The sequence below is a fragment of the Achroia grisella genome, unplaced genomic scaffold, assembly GCF_030625045.1.
Source record: "Achroia grisella isolate CSIRO2021 unplaced genomic scaffold, CSIRO_AGI_Agris_v1 utg402, whole genome shotgun sequence".
NCBI classification, from domain to species: domain Eukaryota; kingdom Metazoa; phylum Arthropoda; class Insecta; order Lepidoptera; family Pyralidae; genus Achroia; species Achroia grisella.
In genome coordinates, this window is record NW_026712841.1 from 5452194 (window position 1) to 5478135 (window position 25942).

At 31.3% G+C, this 25942-nt stretch overlaps 1 protein-coding gene and 1 long non-coding RNA gene across 2 annotated transcripts in view; both read right to left on the reverse strand.

The window, feature by feature from the left end:
• Window positions 1–25942, reverse strand: part of LOC131844295 (division abnormally delayed protein) — a 134016-nt gene that overhangs the window by 98165 nt on the left and 9909 nt on the right. The window lies entirely within an intron of this gene.
• On the reverse strand, window positions 1715–20565 carry LOC131844296 (uncharacterized). The gene is made up of 3 exons (XR_009357578.1): window positions 20462–20565; window positions 18798–18848; window positions 1715–1783 (listed from the first exon to the last, which is right to left on the reverse strand). It is a non-coding gene; the product is annotated as an uncharacterized LOC131844296 (long non-coding RNA).

Here is a 25942-nt window from a genome sequence, read left to right on the forward strand (position 1 = left end):
TGGATTACCCAAGGAAGTGGCATTTTAAGGACAGCGCAAATTAAAAACAAATATATTGCTAATAATAGTAAGTATGACTAACCTGCTTGAACGGATTTTCATGAAATTCGGCGTGAGGATGGATTGTATAACAAGAACAGATTTAGGTTATCTCTTATCTCAAAAAAGCAGACTCAATCGAGAGTAATAACTTGTTATGACTACAACATTATAGAAAGAAGATATATAGATCAAAGTAAGAAGTCATAGAAAAATAGTTCTACAGTAAAGCTGATGGCCCGCCTAATGACAAGCGGTAACAATACAAAAAAGCATATATACATTAACAACACTACGGATATCACGGACTCCAAAGCATTAGGATATGACGATTATTATCATGTAATATCACTACCTAATATGCACCCTACATCCGAAACACAGCCATATGACAATACTAGAGGTAAAAATAATACTGAAACTAACAATATCCACAATTTTAAATAGTTTCCTCGAACTTTTTTTAGTAAAGATTTCGCTGATGTTAATTTTATGACTACACGTACAAGAGACATTAGCATAAAAGCAATTATAAAGTAAGCTCACATAACTTTGTCGCCCTTCGTAAAACACATTTTAATTGCTCGTAAGACTAGCATTGGCGTGTCATTACTATAGGCTTTGTACTTGATTAAAGATAAACATTAACTGGACAAAAGATTATGGTTATATTGACTTTAAACAAAATAACTCTGATATAAAATTGTTTCCAACACTTGAATGCCAGTTTTTGTAATGCAACACATGAAGAATGAACGGGAAGCATAATGTATTCTGTAAATCTCTGTGTTCTCCATGGTATTGTAATTTTATAAGTAACAACCTATTGGCGATGGTTACAACTACAACTTTCGTCAAATAGACTTCTTGTTGGCATTGGTCATTATTGCCTTGACTTTATCCCATTATTTAATGGCTTATCTGAGCTTACTCTCCTTTTATGCATATCATCTTTCTCACCATCCATTTTATTTCGGTTGCGCTCTCCCTTTTAGTTACGAAAAAGCCAAGATTACTCATTAATTATAATAAAAAAAGGAAGATTTTATTAACAACAATATTAATTAATTGTGATATTTATAATACGCTAAGGTTTGGATATTACTAATGTTTACCTATCAAATTAGGACTAATTCCCCAAAAATATACTGTTAGTGTCATAAACACAGGGGAGTGACCACAATAAAATCTTTTATGTTCTTTTGCACAATTCACACTTATAGATGATTAAATAATGGGGAGTGCCGATGATAATCCAAATAACAGCCGACTAGTGATGCGCCGTGAGTCACTGTGACCTCACTGACTCACGAGCCACTGTTGAATTATTTATAAGTTCAATGATTATATTCGCAAAACCATAGACATTTGTGTTGAGCTTTTATCAATTTTTTGTGTATTTTTAAAATAAGAATTTCAATATATATCGCAATGACGCCATCGAACAGGTATTAACATAAAATTTTTAATAATAAATATAAAAGAAGTCATAAACCCATGACGCTAATTTGCCAAGACTACGGGATCTTGGCAATGTGTAATAACGAGGTTGATGAAGTTTTTAAATTGAATTATTATTATGAGAGACATTTTCTGTCGCCATAATATAATAAAAATTTACGTTTTTTTTTTGCAAGTGCAAGTTGTAAGTTAATAAATGATAATATTTATGTATTTACGTGAACATTCCTGAATTCTTAAGGAGTAGGGGAGCAGTATTAGAGTCGTCACAGCCACCACGTACCTGTAAAAGAATGATTGATTTAATAATAGGCAGATATTAATTATTCGTTTAATGAGATTAGAATATTTGAGTTAAACTATTTTAATGTAACTATTTATTTAAGTAAATAATTTTTCACATGTAAAATTTTATGACATTTGTTTGAAAGTAGCAGCAACTGCCATTTTCATCCTAAATATAAATTCCAAATGTAGCAAGTAGAATAAAAAACTACAAGTTAATGTGTATAATGAAAATATTATTATTATTTAAATTAATTCTAATTTAAATAATAATATATTAATTGTTATATGCATTCCAATGATGCATTCGGAAATTGGTATTAATAAGAAAATTAAAATCTCTGTTTTCCGATGCCCTACTTTCCTTAAGGACATACTTAAAAATATATATTTCCCGATCTGAATCCATAACATCAAATTCATCTTAGTCAGCAAGAGAATAGATCTCTTCTCTGGATGTGACGAATTAATTTAAAAAAAAAGTAAGTATAACATTGCTGCAATGCAAATAAATAAATAAACCTGTTCAATATACACAGCACTATCTAAATAGTTCCAAATTGTATGTGATGACTCATGAATGCAATTGTGAAGGGATCGACCATCGGACGTGGACGTAAGGCAATGTGCTTAAACGCTAGACAACCGTGGTGTTAGAATCATTGGAGAAATTAGTGAAACGGCGATACCCCATGCTTTTGTACCTTCTAGTAATGTTTACAGCATTTTTTATTAATTAAAATTTTCTAAATTTAATAATACAATAATAAAAAAGCATTTCTAATTATCTCTCTACATTAAAAATCTCGCACCTCCCACTTTATAATTCATGACTCATCCGTCTAAGATTTATGTTCTTAATGTAAACAAATAAAGTGTAACGCGACGCATTATTAGAATCGCGTGTCAACAATGCCCACTAGTTGTTGTAACCAGGCCAACAATAACCTAAATATTGTACGTAGTAAATGACGGCTTTACGCGATCATTTTACGGATATACGAATATTATGTTTCCGTGATAAAACGTGAATTATTGCCAGTTATTACGTGTTCCCATATTCGGCGGGTAATGGAAGGATCAGGAGGCATTTCAGTTACCTACGTGCCCTGTCTGGTAATTTAAAAGTAGATAATAGTAGATTTAAGTTTGTATTGAAATTTATTTTTACGCTATCATGTAATAATGTTGTAAAAATATAAATATTACGAACTAATATACAAATTAAGGAAAATGGCTATATGGTTAAATTACATGCGGTCGAAGTGGGAGCGATAGTAAAATCTCTCTACAACCTTCTAAAAGATTTTGGACTGTCTAGAACTGCAGTAAGTTCAATACTCGAATGTATATCTACAACTACACTATCACTGGCTGATTTAGCTGGATATGAAATCAAAAGCGGTGAAGGTGAGTGTTGACGTATGTTGGCAAAGGGGCACCTTAAACCTACACTCGGGTTTCAGGATCCGGGAGTTTCCCTCTCTGCTACAGGATGAACTTGGCACCCGCAAGCTAAAAGTTTGTCTCATACAAAGTATGAAAAATATATCACGTATCGTGTCCAGATTTGGATTTGGTTGCCTACTATGATGGTGATATCAATTAAGGATAATAAATAAATAGAATAATATATATTTAGTATGTATCAGACGACTCAATTAATAACCTTTTCCTGTTCATAACAATGAACTATTAAAGATAATTAATCTCATTCTTTGTTTATATTTCTTTCTAATTCTAACAAAATATTGGTGTATGTATTCTGTATTGAAGTACACAAGTAAGCAAATAATAATTGTCATAGAAAATATAACACCCTAGAACTCAGAGTCGCAAAGTACGGCTTATCAGAACAGTATAGCATGCTCCCATGGCAATGTGCAAGTCTGCAGGTATCTTTAACATTTTGAGTATATATTTTTTTGTAATTAACCCTCCTGGTGCTCCTAATTCATTGCAATTCCAAAGGACTAAGATGCTATGTCTCATACCCAGTTTTTAATAATGGAAAAATATTTGATGGGTAAATCATAGAATTTCCTGTCAACATTCTCCATTCCATTAGGTAATTCTAATATATGTATATGACAATGATGTAAGAGTACTTGAATCATACCTATTAGATTTTTTATTCAACATGTGCACAGAAAGCTGTATTCATATTAAATAAAAAATACTGATATGAAATAAAAAAACACCAATGAATTCATAGGGTTGACACACAGTCCAACAACCGAACACAAAAAAGGTGCTCTACATTCGCTACTTGAAAAAATATCTTCCCAAGAAAAGAGAGAGAAAACTGACACTTACCCAAGTACAAATTTCATACAATTCGTCCATTCTAAGGTGATCACCTAGATCTGTTAGGGACAAGAATTGAAGGATATTCTTAAGGAGATAAAAACTAAGCAGGAGCGATTGTTTTTATCTCCTCATGTTAGAGTTTAAGCTTTCCAACCACATAGGATGTGTAGTGGCGTTACCTCTTCAACTTATCAAAATCTGCAGATTTTTGTTGTGCACAGGCATAGGTTTCCCATATGTTTATTTAATTTGCAGTATCCAGTGAGGGCCCTAGTCATTATGTATAGATTTTTATTCAATAGCAATTGTCTATTGGAGTATTTGTGCTAACCCTAATGTGGTGACATCTTTGTTGTATGTATGAGTAGGCAAAGGTCACCGACATATACAACTGCCGTTCACTACCTAACTTGATATGTTCTGTGGCTATTCAATGTCCTTGAAGTATTTTGCTATTACACCATCTGTCTGTTAATAAGCCTAGTAGGTATTTTTAAGAGATACACGGTCATACACACAGTTCTTCGTTAGGATTAAAAGATGCCAAAACATTGTTCTAATAGACAAAACAATATTTAAAATGTATACAAATTACCTGCACCGGGGACTTCGAACTGTGACAAAAAAATTTTTTATATATTTTTTGTTTGTACGCTACGCTGTAAGCAAAGTTTAGGAAACACATTATTTAAAACCGCACCCAAATCAGTAAAGCCATTTCCGAGATTAGCGCTCACAGACATACAGAATACTCACAAGTCCTCCAATAACAATTTATTATCTTTAATTTCTAAATCAGTAACATCGATAAAAACCATACTAAATTCTTTACATAAATGCCAAGTATAAAAAACAGATTATAGCTCGGTTTTTTCCATTGAAATCATCTTAATAAAATTGATACGATGCACGCAGGCCAATAACAATAATATACACCCAGACGAAGTATATAAACATATAGTAGGTACGTAATCAGTATGTGTAATGCACTTATCAGTAGACATACCTACCGTTGAATATTTAATTGAAAATACTATCCACGTATAATATACGCGGATGTTTATTTATTATTCAATCGCTCGCTATCATTTCACAACAATCGTTATACTCTTAGCATCAGGTACTAAAAATGGGTCAAGTGTAGAATATTGCACCTTTTACTACTTTAACAGCTGTTTAATAATAGATATATAATTCCAGTTTAACACATATTACAACCAATAATTATTTGAAATAATGAAATATATTGAAAGTTTTGCAGTTTATCTTCTCAACTTGTTTATATCTCAACCGACAATGACAATCTTGTTATTTTCCCGTTTTGATCATAAAGTTTTATTTTAAAAAATAACTTTGATCTGAATATTTGAATGACATTGACTTCTAAAAATGTATGTCAAATTGACGTACATCTTTAGAAACTAACATTTAAGATTACAGATTACATTAATTGAATAAATATATATTTTAAATATATGTATGTTTTATACAAAATAAATTATAATTAATAAATAATGTTACACTACAATTAAAATCTACCATCGACAATTCAAATATTGAAAGGATCGTATCTAATTGTTTTTTATTAGATATGTATGCCTTGTTTTCTATACCTGATATTATAATTGACTCGATGGTCTAGCTGTTTAAACATCGTCTTACTTTCAATGGTCGCGGTATGGAGTTCTCGCATGGTATAAATATTTGTATTATTCATGAAACATTATTCCTCCGGAATGGTAACTAATGAGGTGTACGGGTGGCACATGATAACGTGATGGTCATATAGGCAATGGTTACCACTTACCATCAGTTGGAACGTCAGCTTCTTTAAATAAAATAAGTGTAGCAATTAATAACAACAATGTCCATTTGTTTCAGTGTAAAAAAAAATGTATCCTCAAAAAGTAAATAAATTTGTTAAGTGACAATTTAAAAATAGTAATACGGATAAAAATAATTTTATGATTATCATAAATTACAAATTATGGTAAAATAAAAACGCTGGCCAACATGGAATTTCCATTAGAAACAAACTCGTACTCGTAATTTTATTGTAGAATGATCTCACGCGTCAATATGCCAAGTCAATCAACAGTATTTATCGTCGAGGTAATTGCGTACATTACTAGTATATAATATATATATTACCTCGATGGTATTATATATACCTACATACTTGTAATGTAAATCAGACTTATAACATATTGTCTTTATTATAAATGATGAACTCAGACTTATAAAATCACACTTGCGTGTTGTGCAAGTAGTTTGTACAATGTAAGACGATATTTTTACAGACAAACTCACAATATATAACTTTTTACTACAATCTTAGGTTACGTTAGACAGTTTAAATTGTACATAGCAGTGAAAATACATTTAATTATACAGGTATAATTGTGCCACCTGAAGTAGTATAGAATTAATCTGCATCTTAGGTGTCACATACCTTTCCCAAAAAAAAGGAAATAATAAGCCAACAGCCAGTTAGTTACTAGTTATAACTAGTTGTACCTTCTATCTGAAAACTTAAGGTAAAATAATAAGAACCTTAAGAAAAAAATGAGAACTGTATAAATTATATAATAATATAGGCATCATACACGCCAGTTAATATGACATTCACGCAGCACACGATTTATAAAAAGACTACCTATTAGGACTAACAATCAAATAAAATTAGGTATTGCTATTTAGTGATAAGACCGCAATTAATACCTCTGTGTCTTACTGTAATTATATGTTTTTATATTTATATACATATTAATTTATGTAATTGTTTTTCCTGCTGAAAGCGAACAATGAACATTTTTCATCAATTTATAGCATAAATCTTAAAAAATTATACATGTGAAAAAAACTTAATTTATATTAAACACTTTCACGCACATAATTTTATACAATGTGATATCCAAGTACGAACGAATAACTTTATATTAACCTAATACAAATACAGATAGTATCTATACTTTACTGTGTGGACTGATTATCTCGTAGATAATTAAATTGACGCATTCACTCTACGTAAACTCAGCGTACATTGACGAGCGATGTATCTCGACAACCGATGGAACCAAGCCAACGTTTAAAAAAAACGACAAAGGAAATAAACTCTGTCACATAGCGACACAACTATTTATACAAATCAATTCTGCGTTTAGTTTTTGCTACGTATTTCATATCTGCAGCGTTTATCTTGGTAGACCTGTTTCGCTGTATATCTTGTTTGTATTGACGCTTAGTACACGAGTGAACAGAACTCTTGAGTAATATAATGAATAAAGACTAGAAATAGAGTTTATTAAAGTATAAAAATAATATTAGTTCTATTTTTAAAAACAAATTAGAAGGAAAGATATCGAAACTTATAAGTTTGTCCCGTTTTCGTGTGATAAAATATTGGATATAGTCTGTGGTGCTCCAAATAGAATAAAATTTCATAAATCTGTCTATGGAAAACATTGCAATTATGTAAAATAAGTATATTTTTTAAAATACAGTATCAAAAGAACCTTTGTTGTAGTGTTGTATTCGTACTTAATTTATGATAAGTACTTATAACTAACGATCGGTTCCCCGCTGTGCATATCTATCATTCGTTGAAATAATCTATACCTTGGAGGTATTCTTTTGTTATTCTAGTCACGTTACAGACCTAGAAATGTGACTGTTTAGTTAATTGCGAATCCACATTGTATCTCGGGTTACAACTGCATATATAAATCGTAGTTACCCCAATGATGACTAAAAAAGCTATTTATTTATATATCTTTCTTTCAAAATGTACAAGTAAAGACACTTAATAAAAGTAAATCAGTCAGTCTATCAAACTGTAAAGCAATACATTATTATGTGACGACTGTCATAGCACTTATCCTGTAATTTCACTGTCTAATCAGTCATATACCTTACAACGAAGTTGCATGGGGGAGCAGAGGTAACCATGTCGACAGTTTTGTACAAAATCTACCTCGTTTCTCTTAACAATAGTAAAATAAATTATAATGGAAACAGTCATAGTCTCCCTCTAAATATCATAATATACACCAAACTAGATAAATTTAAAATATTAATAAAACTAGAATTGTGTGGGGCATAAGATACCGAAGTACCATATTTCCAAAGCAAGACCTCGAATCAAGGTGTGTAAATTAGAACATCACACCCTGCACCGTGTATTTGTCTTCGTAACAAGTTCCAAACGCCACAAGTAGCTACTTGTTGTCTCAACATTATGAGATCACGGACAAACTCGAAACTAATAACTTGTCTTACACGCGACGCGATGTACAAATGTTTGACCGACACGAAAAGTTTAAACATACTTTTAACAACTCAATTACTGTGACTTCATAAAGTACAGTCGAACGAATGACCCAAGGTTATATTATGTAACACTTTCGCTTATTATACCGCATATATATTATTATACGCATACATTTTAACTTATTATCTGATTACAAAAACAATCTATGCTTATTAAAGATTAAGGTACGCGGGTTGACATACCAAAAATGGACAAAAGTCCTTAAATTAGTAAAGAATTAAAAAAATAAAACAAGAGAGAGAGAGAGAGCGGATATTGTTATGGAGAAACTCCGGAACCATTATACTGATTTAGGAATTATTTCACTGTTTAAGAGATATATCATTCCAGAGTAAAATGTGGTATATATTAAGTCAATATATATACAAAACTCACACAATTAAGAGCACCCGTACGAAGGGTGGGTCACTATTATAGTGATTAAATTAGTTTGTAACCAACAAGCCAGTAAACCCTTTATCGATTAAAACTAGAATAACCAAATTAGGTTCAGGATTGGCGGAAATGTAATCTAATAGACAGAATAGAACCTCACTTTTGAAGTCGGTTTAACAAAGCAATGCAAACTAATAAGGAAAAGCTGTGTAGGCGCATAATATAAGTACGTGGGTGTTCATGCGAAATAATCCTCATATCACGATACATCAAACAAGAAACCAGCAGTAAGAAAAAAAAATTGTATAGTAGCTTTTCGGACATCATTATCTACAGCATTGTATACTTTATAATGTTAACAATAAAGTCCAATAACGAAGTCTATTGTAAAATTAGTGAATAACGTTAATAATATGATGATTTATAAAATATTAGTAGATAAATGCTGTGTGCCAACTAAACTACATAAATTGGAATTAAATCTCGACAGTCGACACCTCATTTCAATACTTCGAATTATTATATTAATGTTACTTATTTATATTGACTACCGTAAATATATTACTACCACTTTACATACAAGGTGTGACTCAAACCGATTTCGTCAGGTTGGAGTTGGCCTTCTGCGACTTCTAAACCTTTCCGCGGGTTTAAAATGCCCTCTGTACTCGCTACCATTTTGTTCGGGTAAGCTGTAAAGGCAATATGCGATCTATAGCATTAAAATAGTTCGAAAAAAAAGATATCACCCAAAGTTAAAACTAGTGGAGAAGATTGTTAGTAATGAAGCTCGCAATATACCTTAGCTTTACCTCCACGCCGTCTATACTGGAAGCCATCTTAAGTAATAAATTCTTGGCCTAAGTGACCTGATCTCAAATAATCTTTGCTCCCACAGACATGTATAGACAGAACTTCGTTATAATCCATCGAAGTAAAAGTTTATGCCCAGAACATTTATTTGTTATCCTCTATAGGCTCAATTGAAATATAATTTCATAAGAAATATCAACCGATATCCAACATGGAAGCAAATATATATACTATTTATTAATCCAGGAAAAATAAACATCGGAATAGGTTTTGTTTTTCTAAAGATATTTATGTAACAAAATTGTAGGTACGTCTGAATAAATAGTTTTCTTCCTCCCACTCCTATTTATACTATTGTTCTTTTTGGGTTACGCAATATTTTCCTGAAACTATTTCAAATAATTTTTAATACTATATTATATGGATATTCGTTTATAAATTATTTCGACAGATAATGATGGAGTTTTTTTTTAAATATAGAAAATATTAATATTTAGGTATCTACAGTTCACTAAGATGACTCGTTGAAACAGATTCGCTGGTGTACACTGCAATTAAACTACAACAATTAAAATGTGTAAACAATTAAGCAGCGAGTCAAACTTCGCTAGCGGGCCTGCGTAAATACAGTAGAGAACAAACTTTTTAATGACCGAGTTCCTGAAGAAAATTCAAAAGTTGTTAAAACTCACAATAAATTACCGCAAAGTAGGTACTCATTAAAAAGTAACTAACTAGAAATCTACGGTCGCTCTCTGATGGCAATTTTTTATCTAATTTTAGTACAAACATTCGTTTTTACATACATACCTACATACTAGAAAACCGAACTGTCGAGCTTATACTACAAACAGGATTGTTTTCTAGTTTCGACAAATTTAATTCGCTGTGAAAGTTATTCAAATTCATGTATTATACGATTTTTTTTTAATTGCTGCTTAATAAATTAATATGATCTAACATACGTTCTAATAAAATATCTACCATAACTTGGTTTTCGATAATATCAAAGTTAATATGTTAGAAAATATGTAGAATAATAAAGCACATATGAATTGGCGCACTAAATCCTAATAAGCTGGGGAGAAAGGGATTGTTAGTAATGTGGACTTGTAATACCATTGCTAATAATGTATCATTTCAAATTGAATTTGACGTGGGACCCCCTGGAAACCATCTTTATAAATTACTGGTGAATTTGTCACGATGGTCTAATTGATCTGACCTCATGCTCATCTTATCATCCTGCTCTGGTAGCGTAGCTCTGGCCCCACCAGCGTAAACCGTTATCACAGGGTGCACCATTCCATTATAATTTCATAACACAAAGAAAATCCAAAGATGCTAAATTATGAATACATATTAGTGGTCGCCTGATGGTGAAAACATAATTAATTTAAATTATAAGTTTAAACAGTATGAAGATTCCATTGTCTTGACTATACTTCTATGCATGTGTGTCAAATATATGGTAGTGCGTGCAATATTTTTTTATTGATTATGTATATTTCTTCCATAATTAAAAAATACTACCATTCTGCATTCTCTAAACTACAAGTGTGCGAAATTTCATAGTCCGCCCTAATTTCGTAGAAAATACACCTTATTTAAAATTCCGCTTTACACTTCGTACCTAAAATCAATTAAAAATATAACGTCACTATCTGCACCTATTGATCTGATATAACTGTACATAACGACAGTTTCAGATTAATATAAACCTAATTTGCATTTCGTGATATACGAGTTCGTATTAACAGATATATATTCTTTAGAAATTCAACATCCTATTTAAAATAATCTGACAGTTTGACATATTAATATTCGATTGATAATTAATCCATACTAATATTATAAATGTGAAAACGTGTCCGTCTATCTGTCTGTCTTTACCTCTTCACCACGAAACGACTGAATGGAAATTAATGCAATTTGATTCGAAGATAGTACACGAGCTATCCATTATTTATTTTTAAAAAGCACACAAAGTCGTGAGTAATAAGTGAACAAGTATACTTAAATTCTACATAGATACACAATCGTATTAAAACACTAGAGAATGATAAAAACTTTCATATTTATATTGAAGTGAAGAAACAAAATTAACAATATAATAGTAAATATATAAACAGCGAATAGTATTATTCAAATAGCATAAAATTATTCAAGTGACATCAATGCCGAGTTCCTAAATTTTGGGAATCTACTAATCAAATAAAGCCTATGATTGAGCACCATAAATTATTCATGGCTGAATTACAAAAGCATTATACAATTTATATCCATTGTGTTGATAAAATATTTAAAATGTAATTGCTACAATATGCGACTGTAAATGGTACGAATAATTTATAAGGCGTACCTACTTCGCAGTAGGGATGCCAACGCTACGAGATTACTCGTACAAATACATGATATTTGGCCTTTGGTGCTTTACGTTATATACGACATACGAGATTTTTACCTACTACAATCGGCCAAAATACTATGATATACGAGATTAAAGAGCCAAATTAATCCAATAATAATAAATAAATAACCCAGGGCAATTAACACAACGCCATCTAGTCCCACGGCTAGCTCGTGTTATGGGTACTGGACAACTGATATAAATAGTTAGATTTTTTTCAATACGTACATAATATACATAGAAAACACCCAGATCGATGTAAACGATCATACTCAAAAATATAAATTTTTGCACCGTGCGAGGAATCGAACCCACGTCCATCGGAAGTAAAGCGGTGTGCTAAACCGCTTGAGCACCGAAACTGTCTTATGTCGATTTATTACCAGATTTTTCGTTTCTTGGTACGAAACTAAGTGTTTTAACCCTGGTTGGCAACCCTACTCCGCAGTTCTCTCAACGTATGTTTTGCAGGAGTAGGTACATACTATTATACGGATATAAATGTTTTATATGTGAATACAGCGCGTACATAAATTTAACATGTGGCACATAAACACGAATATCAACACTTTCAGTCACGGATACCTTATTCCAATGGGATAGAGCTGATTTTTATTAAAACAAAATATTAAGAATTTTACATTTCTTGGCTGTTTCTGCATGTCAATAAACGGGGAAATGTGTGATATCACCCGAACAAGCGTGGTAAGGCGTAGGACGTGCTGCGATTGCATGATGAAGGAATGCCGCTGCGATTCCCTATCACCACCAACTATACTAGTCCGCCCACACAGCACTACAAACTTTTCCAATTTCAAAAGCTCTCACGCAAGCCGCAATTTAATATTAGGCAGATAACATTACACTTTAAGGTGCACCGAAAACAAATCTTAAGATATTTTTTTATATTTTATCTGATAAAAATCGATAATCGTAACTTATTTAGAAGATCAACTGCATATACATCATTTCATCATATCATATCCCCGATATTCGATAAACGTATCGATCGATCGATTCGATCGATTCGATCGATTGATACGTTTCCTCAGAACTAAGATGTCATGCCTTAACCCTCTATAGTTTCACTGACAGACTCGCCCATCAAACCGAAACAAAGCTTACAAAGTATGGTGCTTAACGTCACCCCACGCAGATAAGTCTGTAAGTACAAAGTCAGCCACGGTCAAACTGTTTATCTTTAATGTTCACATTAAAACACCAAATAATGGTAAACAACAAATTATTAAAATAATTAACAGGTTTCCACCCACATTCTATACTGAAATAGGTACATTTTATGTAACTATTCATTTGATTTATTATTACTATAACGTAGCTGCAAAAAAAAACAGTATAATAATAATGTGACAGATTAAGTCGTAATTATATTTTAATTACCTATTAATATACCTTTGGTTTATAGCTTCGCACCAAATAAATTTATGTCTTATATGAATAAATTATGAATGTATACCAATATCTTTACTTTTATTAATGTTTCCACCTGTCAACATACTTACATATATTTATCTTTTTTTTATCCATTGGAATGGCAAACAAGCCGACAGCTCATCTCATAAACAGTTCTACTGTTCACTTATACAGAAGAGGGCTACCTTTTGGCGTCAATGACATAAAAAAATGTTCGGTCGACGTAATTAGAGTTTACAGTTACACTGCATTTGTAAAAGAAACTCCTAAGCATTTTATTATTTTTAAATAAGAACCACGTTCTTCCTATATTAGTAGTGCTCTACGTTTTAACGGATTTTAAAAGTCGGTTCACAAAGTAACAATTATAAAATTAAGTCTACGTTAAGAGATTCTATTATGACATAACAGTAGCACAATGTTTTAGAAACAACAACTTCACAGTAGAAAGAAAACAGCGTGGGCGTAACTGCGAGTTTTGTACTTATTTCTAAAAATAGCTAAATACCCCTCTACAAAACCTGTAGAAAAATTTGAATATTGAATAGGTTACGGTGGTAAGGATCCACTCGAAAAGGACTTTAATATTTCGACGGGTGGCGGATATAAAAGTAAAGTAGAGTGGTTCCCTTGTAATCCATTCCAAAAGTAACCTGTCTGTTTACCTAGCCGCGTATTTATAAGCTCAGAAACCAGCTATTTACGTTAATATAAATTTACGTGATTCTATTTTTAAATTCACTGATATATTTTTTATACAGATACCATTCTGTTGCTTGTCTATAGCTTGTGGCTATGTAACGAATAGGTATTTTGTGTTACCCGTTTGCTACAGTTTTCGCAATCTAAGGAATACGTAAAGAAAATGACAAATTGAAGAAAAACTTTAAAATAACCAATATCCTTCCTCATGATATAATATATCTTCATATCAAATTTCATTAGTTAAACGTTCAGATGTTTAGAGATAAAAATGCAACAGACAGACAGAAATATTCGCATTTATAGTATTAATATGAATGACACGATTTCTACAAATAAATAAAATTGAAGTGTCTATTTGTAAATTAACAGTTTTTCACTAAATACATATGAAAGTGTGTACAGCACTTATATAAAAAAAATAAGATTATTGTCTATCTATTTGTTCGTAGGCATCTCTAATACGTTTGAACTGATTTTGACGGGACTTTCATTCGCACATAGCTAATGTTATAAAAAGTAACTTACGAAAATTTTATTTTAGACATTATTATTTTTAGAAAATAAAACTTAAATTATACGCAGACGAAGTTACGAGTAAAAACCAGTAAATAATAAATTTCATAGTTACATTATCCATCGCAGTGCAATGATCTGATTTATGTATTTCAAATTCTATACCTAAAATGTGACTGAATCGAATACATCTAGTATCAACACGTGTCAATTTTATAAATGAGGTCCATCCCTGGCTTTGATCGCAGCCGCGGCCGTGAGACACTCAACGCCGCGCCGGATAATCCAGACACTTGACGTATGTATAAGAGCACCTTCACACTACCTCTCTGTACGAAGTGAAAAGAATACGTATACTTATAATTTAATTTATATATATGTCTAAACTGATAGTCATCTCTGGAGCCATAAAAAGGAGTATGGTTTTTTAATCATTAGGATAGCTCGTTACCTATGTAGCGAAACTATACCATTCTAAGATTCATTTTTTTGACTAAATGTGTAATAATAAATGTTAGGAGTTGCGATTGTCCTCTCCGGGGCCGGGGGCCCCTTCCTTTGGGGGACCGTGGCATTTTGCCAACTTGCCACCCTGTAGTTACGGCACTGCCTATACTATCATAGATTTTTTTTATAAGACAATATACGTAACTAAAGTTATCATTTATATATGTATATTATTATAATAAATTATAAACCTATAAACCTAACCTATATGTACCTATATCATATCTTCTTATGTATAAAATGTATCTAGTTACCATACTGCCCCGAAATGACTTGATCGATTCATATAAATTTTATATGCATATTTAGTACCTAGGTCTAAGAATCGGCTACTATCTATTTTTCATACCCCTAGCTGATAAGGGTTGTCCATTTCTAATATTTTTTTTTATTTAATATTTTGGTAATTTTTTTATTTTATGCCAATAAAAAATACATACCTACAACCCAAAATTTTTACCTGCTAGAAGCATAGACATTTATTTTATATTAGCGATTTCAATTTATATAGCAAAACAAAAACAACGTTTTGCGGGGTTAGTTAGTATATATATAGGTAGGTTTATAAGTACTAACGAAACAGAAATTCGTCTGTCCTGTCCATAGGCGTAGTTAATGTGACAGCACCCTAATAACATTCTGACCACTATCCGACGGTCAGTGGACACTGATTGATATTGATAGCGGAAAACCATCGGAAGCTGCGATCACGGCGCGCCGCTATTCGGATGCGGCCGCCTCGCACCCAAATTGATACAATCACATTCGTTTTCTTGTCGGTAGAAGTGTCAATAATAAACTGTTGTATAAAAGTCAATTGAATCCATGATCTGAATTGTAATTTCGCAAACAATTAATAACAAACATATTTATATATAATGAGAAAACTATGTAGTTAATTCACAAAAAAATTGTAACGAATATATTATATATGTAAAGATAATAGGAGAATTATGAATAATCGTTTGAATTTTATTTAATATTATGCACTTTTTAAAAAGGAATAACTTAAGCTACTTTTATTTCAGAAAAATAAAGTTAATTTCCACGAAGACGAAGTCGCGAGTACAGCTAGTATATAATATTATCTTATCTAAGCTTTATATTTTAATATCTTTAGTACTATACATATGTAAGTACTTACAAGTTATGATCTCACAAAGCCAATTTGCTTTGTAATTCCATAAATTCTGTCATGTTTAATGACGTCAGTACATCATTAAAGAAAATGTTAGTGCTAGTGGTATGACAGTAATGTGAGCACATTGTCTTAAAAGTATCTGTCACATCGTGCCTATGATTTTCTTAAACAAACCATGTACAAAGTTCAAAATAGAGTAGGTATTTAACTTCGTATTTTGAATTTTGTCAACAATTTATTTAAAACAGCAACACACAAGTCTCTTGCTCATTCTTCTTACGATGAATCTGCATTCCGAATGAGCGTAGAATAAAAAAATGTGACTATTCAAAAGTGCTTATAATAAGTTTATTTGAATAATGATTATTTTCATTTCTAATACTATTTCAAAATTTTAATGATGGCAAAATTACATATAACAGAAGTAATATAATAACTTCGTAGTAGTTAATTCAATAACGAGTTTAAAATTACATATACTGGGAAAAGAATTGCTTTTATTACCAAATATTTTTATTATTGTAGGTTTCAGTAAAAAAAAATATTATAACACTTAAGATAAACTTCAACTAAGAGCCTCTTTCTTTTCGATTTCAATTTAAGACCTGACTTAAAATTGTCCGAGACAGATTGTAAGTGCTTTGTCTACCTCTGACTCACCTATTTAAGCCATCTAGAACTTTGCTTTGTAAGCTGTGTTTGTAATTGAAGGCTGAGATAACGCTATAAAATTACAGTCATCAGTTACACATACAGTCAAAATCATAAGTTAGTCTGTAATAAAGAACACAGAAGATAATCATTATATTAGTCTTAGCGAAATACTTGAATCGTATCGAATAATTCGGAATGAAAATATTATACACATACGAATTAGGAAAGATATGATCGAAGTGGGAGCGAGAGGTATACCAGCGAAATTTCTCTACAATCCTAGAACGTGTATCTAAAGCTACACTAGCAGGCTCCTAACAAGTCTTGGCTGGACATGTAGAGAAACAGGAGTGTTGAAAGTGAGTATTGACTTAATTGTTGTAGTACGTGGGCAAAGAGCAAAAACCTACCCGGGTAACAAGTCTCGGGAGCTCCTCGGAGTTTACCTCTCTGCACATGACCCAACACCCGCACGCTGAATTCATAAAATACTAAGAAGTTTCTCATATATAACCCGAGTATCAAACGCTACTATCTCATTACAGGCAAACTTCGCTATATATTATAGTGGTTATTTGCTCATTGCAATATACTAACACTAACAAGTAACAATTCCCGTTCGCCCGTTTGTTTCCCGCGCACGCACGACATCTGTCAATGGCCAGACGGCTCATTAGTATTGTAACTCGCGCTTGCAACGGCACTGCGTACCATTCGGATTTCATTATAAGAACACTAGACAGCCAATTTTGTTTTGCTGGAATACATCCATACTAAGATTATGCGAAAGTCTGGAAGTTTGTTTATTGCGTTACTGGTGAATGGCTAAAGGGATCTTAAAGAAATTAGATGTGTATATCTTAACACCACGATTGACATAGGCTTTCTATTATCATAAAAAAGAAATATTAAAAGTAGATGAACTCGCAAGTACTTAATACAGCAATAAATTAAATTCACTCCCGATTTTTTTTGTTAATTAACATTGAATTGCTCAGTAGAATAACGCGGTATAAACGCATATAACTGTTTCCTTTTGCATGCCTCATAAACTAATCAGTGTGTTTAAAGTTTTGTTTTGATAATTGCAATTACTGTCGGATAACGCATATTCCTGTTTCTAAGACAGCAATATATCAACCCAAAACCACCACTAGTTCAAGTAAATTACGAATAACTATTCTGTGATAGGTATATGAACATAGAAAGCAAACAACAACAGCAGACACAGTAAGTAAACAAAAGAATAGATAAAATTATGTCAATATCCAAAAGTTCATTTCTTAGTATAAATGTGAAGAAATCTGAATATAAGTCTAACTATAGAAGTTTTAAAATAACTGCCAACTTTAAAATATAGTAGCTATTATCTAGCGGAGAATACCTCGCCAATGCTAATTTTGCAAATTTCCTTTTTCCAATATGAACCTCGATAAAAAGTCTATAAAGTCTGCAAATGTGTGTATTGATCTCAGGGGTTACGTCATCTCGGTCTCTGCGGCAGAGCGAGACTTTTATAGACCGAATAAGAGTATAAAATAAGGCAAAAAGTCTGAAACGCAGTACCTACGGGCCAGGCTCGTCTTACACGAGCTATTCAGAAAAATAACACGTTCAAGCTTCGTTGAGCGGTTACCAAACGAAACGCTTTGAAGTTGACTCGAAGTGTGATAAAGAAGTTTCAGAAATTACTTTTTAATATTCAGTAGGTCGTTCTAGAAAGGTCTTTGGAGTGCAATATAGATACGAGTGTATACAGTTATTACAGTAATGTTGAGCACTTTTTTACACCATGCAAACTGCAATATAAAACTTCTCACCTTGACCTTGACTTTATAGCGTTGTACAGTCCATAATCCTGAATCACATACCTGAAATAGAAATTTCATTATTACTATAGAACCATGAATTAGTATTATACCTAAATTAAATATATAGTCTAATAAAAGAGGTGGTACATACAATAAAATGGATTGTACGTTTTTTATTACAGGTATAGGCACAGCAATAATACCGTTTTCAACGAACTCTTTCCATACAAGACGAGCTGCTATGAGAATTTTCTACAGTAAGTAAATAAACTCGATGATATTTTATATTTATTCACACGTTAAAAAAGCAAAGCATTACTTTACTATGAAATACTTTATTTACAATTTAATTATGATTACTATTAAGTTTCTTTCTTACTTTAAATTTTTTATTGAACCCGACAAACTATTACACATATTTTAATTTTATATTAATAATATCTACTCGCAAATTCTTATTTGTCCATCCTCGTAATAGAATTTTTCTGTTCAATTTCATTAAAATTCGTTGAGCCATTTTAATGTAAAAGATAACAAAAAAAGAGATGAATAGACTTTCAAATATTTATAATATTAGTATTAAATAAAAATTTATATATTAATATAAGGCTTGCTGTAGAACATATCGTTTGGCCTAGTGAAGTGGATCGGAACGAAATATTCGCACTAATGCTGTATCAGGTACCAGTGGCAGTCAGGGAAACCAACCGTAAGATGCAAGGTTTTAGGTCCTCGGCATGAGGACATTTTTATCTTACTACAAGTTTCGACTTATAGAGAATCTTATTGATTTCTAATAAACTTACAAAATACAATGAGGTTGGAGAACCAAATGGAACTGGATTGTAATGTAATGTAATTGGAATGACAAACAAGCTGACGGTACACCTGTATGTAATCGGTAACCGTCGCTTATATACATAAATAAAACTACATTGTATTAGCATGTGGCATCACTCATGCGTTGCTATTCCAGTGGAATAATATAATATCATAAATCTTATCCAGTAATTTCACTACCTAATCTGCACCTACAACTAAAATATCACAAAGCATAGCAAGCAGTTTATTGGCTGAAATAGGTTAGACTGAGGTACCCACACAAACGACTTTTTACAGTTTTGTTTTAAAGTTGGTAACCCTGGTTTGCTTGCAATTCATATTACGGGTCCTACCACCGGTCATTCGTCACGTCACGCTCCAGTTTGCACGGCATGTGACCCAGCGTTATATCTACGCTAATAAGCGCACGTAGCAATTTGCATAACCCATATATATGTATACTTATACTGCTTTCAGTACATATAAAAATACGACCTGATAAAAGCGAAGTTGTCAGCCTTTTTTATATAAAGTGGAATGACAAACAATCTTACGGTAGAATCGCAGTACAATTAATGGTTGAAAATTTAATAATGACAGTATGAATTTGTCGTGTCAGATTCCACACATATTATATTTGGAGGACGGCATAATTGCGGCGAACATGTGGGTTTTCGACGCGGGTGACGTCACCGGATCAGCTAAAATATTTTATAGTGCCGCCGAACAAATTTAGTGCATATTGCATGAGCGGGGCGATTTAATAACGTAATAAAAATTTTAACTTCTATTAGGCACAACATGTAGATAAAAATATTCGTAACACTATTACTAATCGGGTGTGAACTAACCTTCACGATCTCCGTTTTTCCACCAGTGGCATGTATTGTCAACTTACATCATACACCAAGAACATGTTATATTTTATTTTATATGCAATATTATTTCTGTTAATAATATACATTTATTTAGTAAATATTATTATGTCATATATAATGTCATTTATAATAATATTTACTAAATAAATGTATATTATTAACACAAATAATATTACATTATTCTGCCAATTAAATTTAAACTAGGGCTTATTTGTAAGTTTACAAATAGCTATATATTATTTGTAAGTTTATATATACGATAATATTGGGGTTTTTTCATATTTAGCATATATAACACCTAGATAAATGTGTAGAATTGTAGATACATATATATATCAAATAGTACGTACTATTTAAGTACTATTACTATTAGTTAGAGCTAATCTAACGTTGTTTATTGTCATAATTCAATAAATACGTTATATTATATATACTACTCCATGCTGTAACGTTTCCCCCCTTTCCCAAAGTATTCTTTCGAATGTTAAAAAATATCTCTATAAATAATAGAATAATAGAAAAACACTTTTGTAACTTTTGTAATAAATAATTGTTAGTATCTCTCGTTGTTTTTTTTTGTCAAAGATATTTAAAAGTTTCAATAGAAGTTCTTTCTGCAATTAAGTAGCATTCCATCATAATGCGCAGAAAAAATCTTATGATAAAACAAGAAGACGTCAATTTGTTATAATAAACTGCTGGTTTTATTTTAGTTCCTTAATCAGGAAGGAACATTACAAATTTTGACGTTTCGAAAACAGGCAACAGCTATATACTCTGGCGCAAAGTATGTGCGCATTGCTTAGTAACTATATTTCGTTGCATTTGTTCTAATAATTTAAAAAAAATGTTTTTTTTTTTTATGATCGGGATAATTACGTTAAATAATGAAAATAGCCCGTCTATTTTCATTATTTAACGCAATTATCACGATCTATTGGGTGTTTTCCCACATAAATACCCGGTTTTTTCCCAAATGGGAAATAACCTGGGTATATTCCCGTTGGGTTTTTTCCCATTGCCCATCTTTACTTATGACCAACAATCTAAACCCAATTCTGAACATAAAGTCAATCTAAGTTAAGTGATATATGTGTGAATATTTAATTTATGTTTAATTCAATATATTAGTAGGTACTCTTCCCCAAATTTACAACTGAGACTCACAGAGACATTAATCCTTCGGTATTTATTGCATTTGCATTGTATCTACCACGCGCATACAAAAGAACCGTTCAATTTCTAGTGCCAGTAAGTGAAATTCTGACACAGATATGTTTCCTTGCCTCTATGAATAGTAACAGAACGGATTACACAAAATATCATTTGAAAATTATTACGAACACAATTTTTAGTGATATTTATAATATACCAAAATCGTCAAAGTTTAATCGACTTTGGTAATAAAACTGTTTTTACACTAGTGCAAAGTTTACAATAAATTATTACAAATATTTTTATAAAATTATTACAAATATTTTTATATAACTGTTACTAATTAAAACTAATATCAATTGCATATAATTAGAATTATATAACATTTATTTATTATGCACATATGTATTAATTCACTTTAGTTCATTTTCTGATAATATTTTGGTTCTACATAAATAATATGTAATCTTCATTTTATCATGCAGCAATTAAAACTACTGTCAAAAACCTAGCCTTTTGCTTAGCCTAACTTAGCTAGCCTACTGTCAGAAGTGTGTTTTTGTATAAATTAATATTAGGGCAATAAATTGGCTTATCAGCTCTTGTTGGCTGTATACGATATACATATCTATACCTCCTATATGCAATCAATGTTGGTACTCGACTATTTCAATACACATGACGCTCCAAGCGCGTCATCATATAGCCAATTTATCGCCTGATTAGATTAATTCAATTTATCCGTCACAGTGAAATGGTCCTCTTCCCGTCACAGAACCTGCCATCATAGCTCGTTAACGATAAGAATTCGACCGAAAACGACGGATATGTCATCAGAAAGCGCATTCATGATGCGAGGGTTTCTAACTGTCGTTATGGTCAATTTATATAACATTATAATAACATTTTGGTTTTATATTCGTGACATTTTAGAAGACACCGTGATTTTAATATTACTCTATTTAAATAAGACGCTTACCACTTTTCACCAGTGGTCTTATCACATAATATAAAAATATATTATAAAAAGATTTTATTTTGATGTAAATCAACCAAATAAAATAATATACAAAGAGAAAAAATATACAAAGAGTTTGGTACTACCAAACTCTTTGTATATTTTTATATATTTATTTTTGTACCAATTTTGAATGTATTTTCTTTATAGTTTTTAAAATTGACATATTTTTTTCTTCTATTTCTAACACTTCTTTTATCATTGTAATTGTTCGTACCTACATTTATAAGTATTTACCATTTTTTATCCATTATTTTATTAATCTCACATATAGTCCATTCATTCTATCACCCACAGTATCTAATAATATGCTAAACATCACAATTCTTAAACCAAATATAGAATTATAATTTGTTTTCAAATTATGTTACTCATATTTAACATTTTTATTAGGTCTCTATAATATTACGTATTAATAAACTGATTTTGTAAATAAAATTGAGCATGGTTTTTCCGAGATTTATGTTTTAGATATATAAAAAGTATAAAATAAAAGATAATATTCGTTATTATTTTAAATTATATTTTTCTTTTATGCAATGTATGTTATATAATGAGGGCAAGCTACCATACGTTCTATCCGATTGTTTTTGGTTTCTGTAGTCTCGGCCGCTTAAAATATCAAATGTATCACGTGCGCACCCTTTGCAACCTTAATATACCTTTTATGAAAAATCCATGCCCCCTACATGAGTAGTCCTGGCAGAATATTCCTCTAACGCTAAACTGAATTGTTAAATGAATGTCAAACTGTTCTGAGACAGTTCTGGTTACTTCTGACCTCCACACTTAATGTTGTAAAATTTAGTGTAGTGTATTTATAATTTTAATACCACATTCGAAATACAGATTTAACTGAAAAAAATACAATTATAATGGAGTTTATAAATTTCCTAATATGTAGTTAGTCTATGTCAGTTACGCATAATTTTACTTATCTTTGAGATATATAAATTAGGTACCAATGTACCTAATTTTCGACTCGCTATCAAACCAGGATTAGCAACCATACAATATTTAGGCTTATATCTAAATAAACATTATCATAAAATTTTGAATATTAACTCAATTTGGCACTCTAACTTCGTACATTATCGTATTCTGAACGACTTTTGGAGGTGAAATTCTTATACAGATTTGTACCAAGCTGAAATGTCCTTGTAGCAAAATGATCGTACTTGTACGAATATTCTCGTTCGGTTGGCATCCCTGTCACAAACAAGGATTTAATAGTTTAAATATCGTGTTCTATGAACCATCAACAGTATTATAAAAAGTAAAACAATGCAATCTGCGTGGTTTACAACTTGAATACTTTTCAAAACTATAACTGTTAAAAGCTTTGTGTATGTAAGGACTTTACAAACAAAAGTAAAAGGCATTGTGAAATGAACGTTCACTCATAACCGCAGGTAGGAAGATTATACGTTAAACACACAATTAACTTGACTATTGTTGCTTGTTTGTTTGCCACGTATTTGATAATTCAACTGTTTTTATATAGTTGGTAACACTATAATATGATTTAACTCACGTTTTTTAAGGTAAGTTATACTTGTAGGGCTCATAAGGACTTGTATCCAGAGCCATAAAACATAATGAATAAAAAGAAATACATACACAATGTAATAGAAGGAAAATTACGTTTTCCACTTTTTATAGTGTTCAAATAAAATAACTATCTAATATATTAATGAAGCAAATAGGGTAGCCAACTTTGGTAACAGTATTTTTGGTTAAGTATCGGAGTTTCCATCGCCGGAGTCAGTTAACACTATAAATTGATAGTTAGACACAGAAAGTTTTTTGGTATCGACATTTGAACTCACATGGAGTGTAACACATAGTAATAAACCTGGGCTTACAACCATAAAAAAACTAGCATAAAAATCATAATTGTGGAATATATATTATAACATTATCCGGAACGATATCAAAATATCGTTCGATGATATTACATAGACATTTTATTATATTATAAGAGAAAAAAATAAGACAAATAGATATTTTTTATGACAATACATCATAGAGAAATATACAATTTATTATTCATGAAGCTCTTTGCTTATTCAACAATCTATAGAATAATGTATTTCTAATATGACCTAACAAAACATTGTCGATGTAGATCAATATCCGTGTGGTATTGGTAACAGGTGGAAAGTATAGATATATAAGAGAATGAGCGGTGACCCGAACTATATCGGTTTCACATCCGACCCGGGCCGGGCTTCCCGATCCGGTTACACTGCCCGCATACGTTGTGACTCAGTGAGGTTTAAAGCTATTCGTTAATTAGTTTTAGTACTCGTTATTTTCAACCATGTTCAAATAAGAAGAGTTAATTTGGCAGACCCAGACTACACTAAAGTACACTTTGTAAAATGTCATCTTCATGGGCGTAAGTAACTCTATCTAACCTATACAGCCAACAAGTTTGAAAATTCTTAGCAAATAAAAATGGAAAACACTAGAAATTGTAACGATCAAAGTAATTTAAACACTTAAAAAACTGATTACAGGACTTCATAATGGATTAGATAAAAGGATCAAATTACATTTAAAATAGGATAAAGCAAAACTAGACTGTCATTTTAATTACGTAATTGCTATTGGCTTCGCTCGTCCTATTTTCCGTAAGTGCTGTCATTCAATGGTTAAAGTTAATTTCTGCTAGATATACCGATGTCTAGAGCACTGCTTTTTAATGTTCTGTAACTAAATTAGCCACCGTTCTGCGTGGTGTCTGACTGAGGATTAAAACTAAAGTGTAGCCACACCTTTTCAATCCCTGATTGTCGTAAGAACTGACAAGGAAAATAAACAGAAAAAATACTTGAAATATTCTAAAAATTACCTGTATATTGAATAGTGCTGATATATATATTAGTATACATACTCTATGTAGAAAATGTTTTATTTAATATCATTATAAATATACCTTTATGGCTGTTAACCCAGATAGTATAGTCAAATACATTATTGACGCTGCGAAGTGATTAATGTATTTGAATTACTCCTATTTTGATGAGATATTTAAATCCAATGTGACAAAGAAAAGCCTAATAATATCTAATCTACCTATCTGTCTGATTAAATTGGGTTATTATATTAACTTTATTTCCATGAAATAAACAGATAATCAAAAATATAAAACTCACAATGGTTATTAGAATCGGAGAGATTGGAATAACCTTCTCACACCTGTAATGCTTATAATAGAAATAATCTTTATTCAAATAAACTAAATATAAGCTTTTGTGAACATTCATATTTTTTTC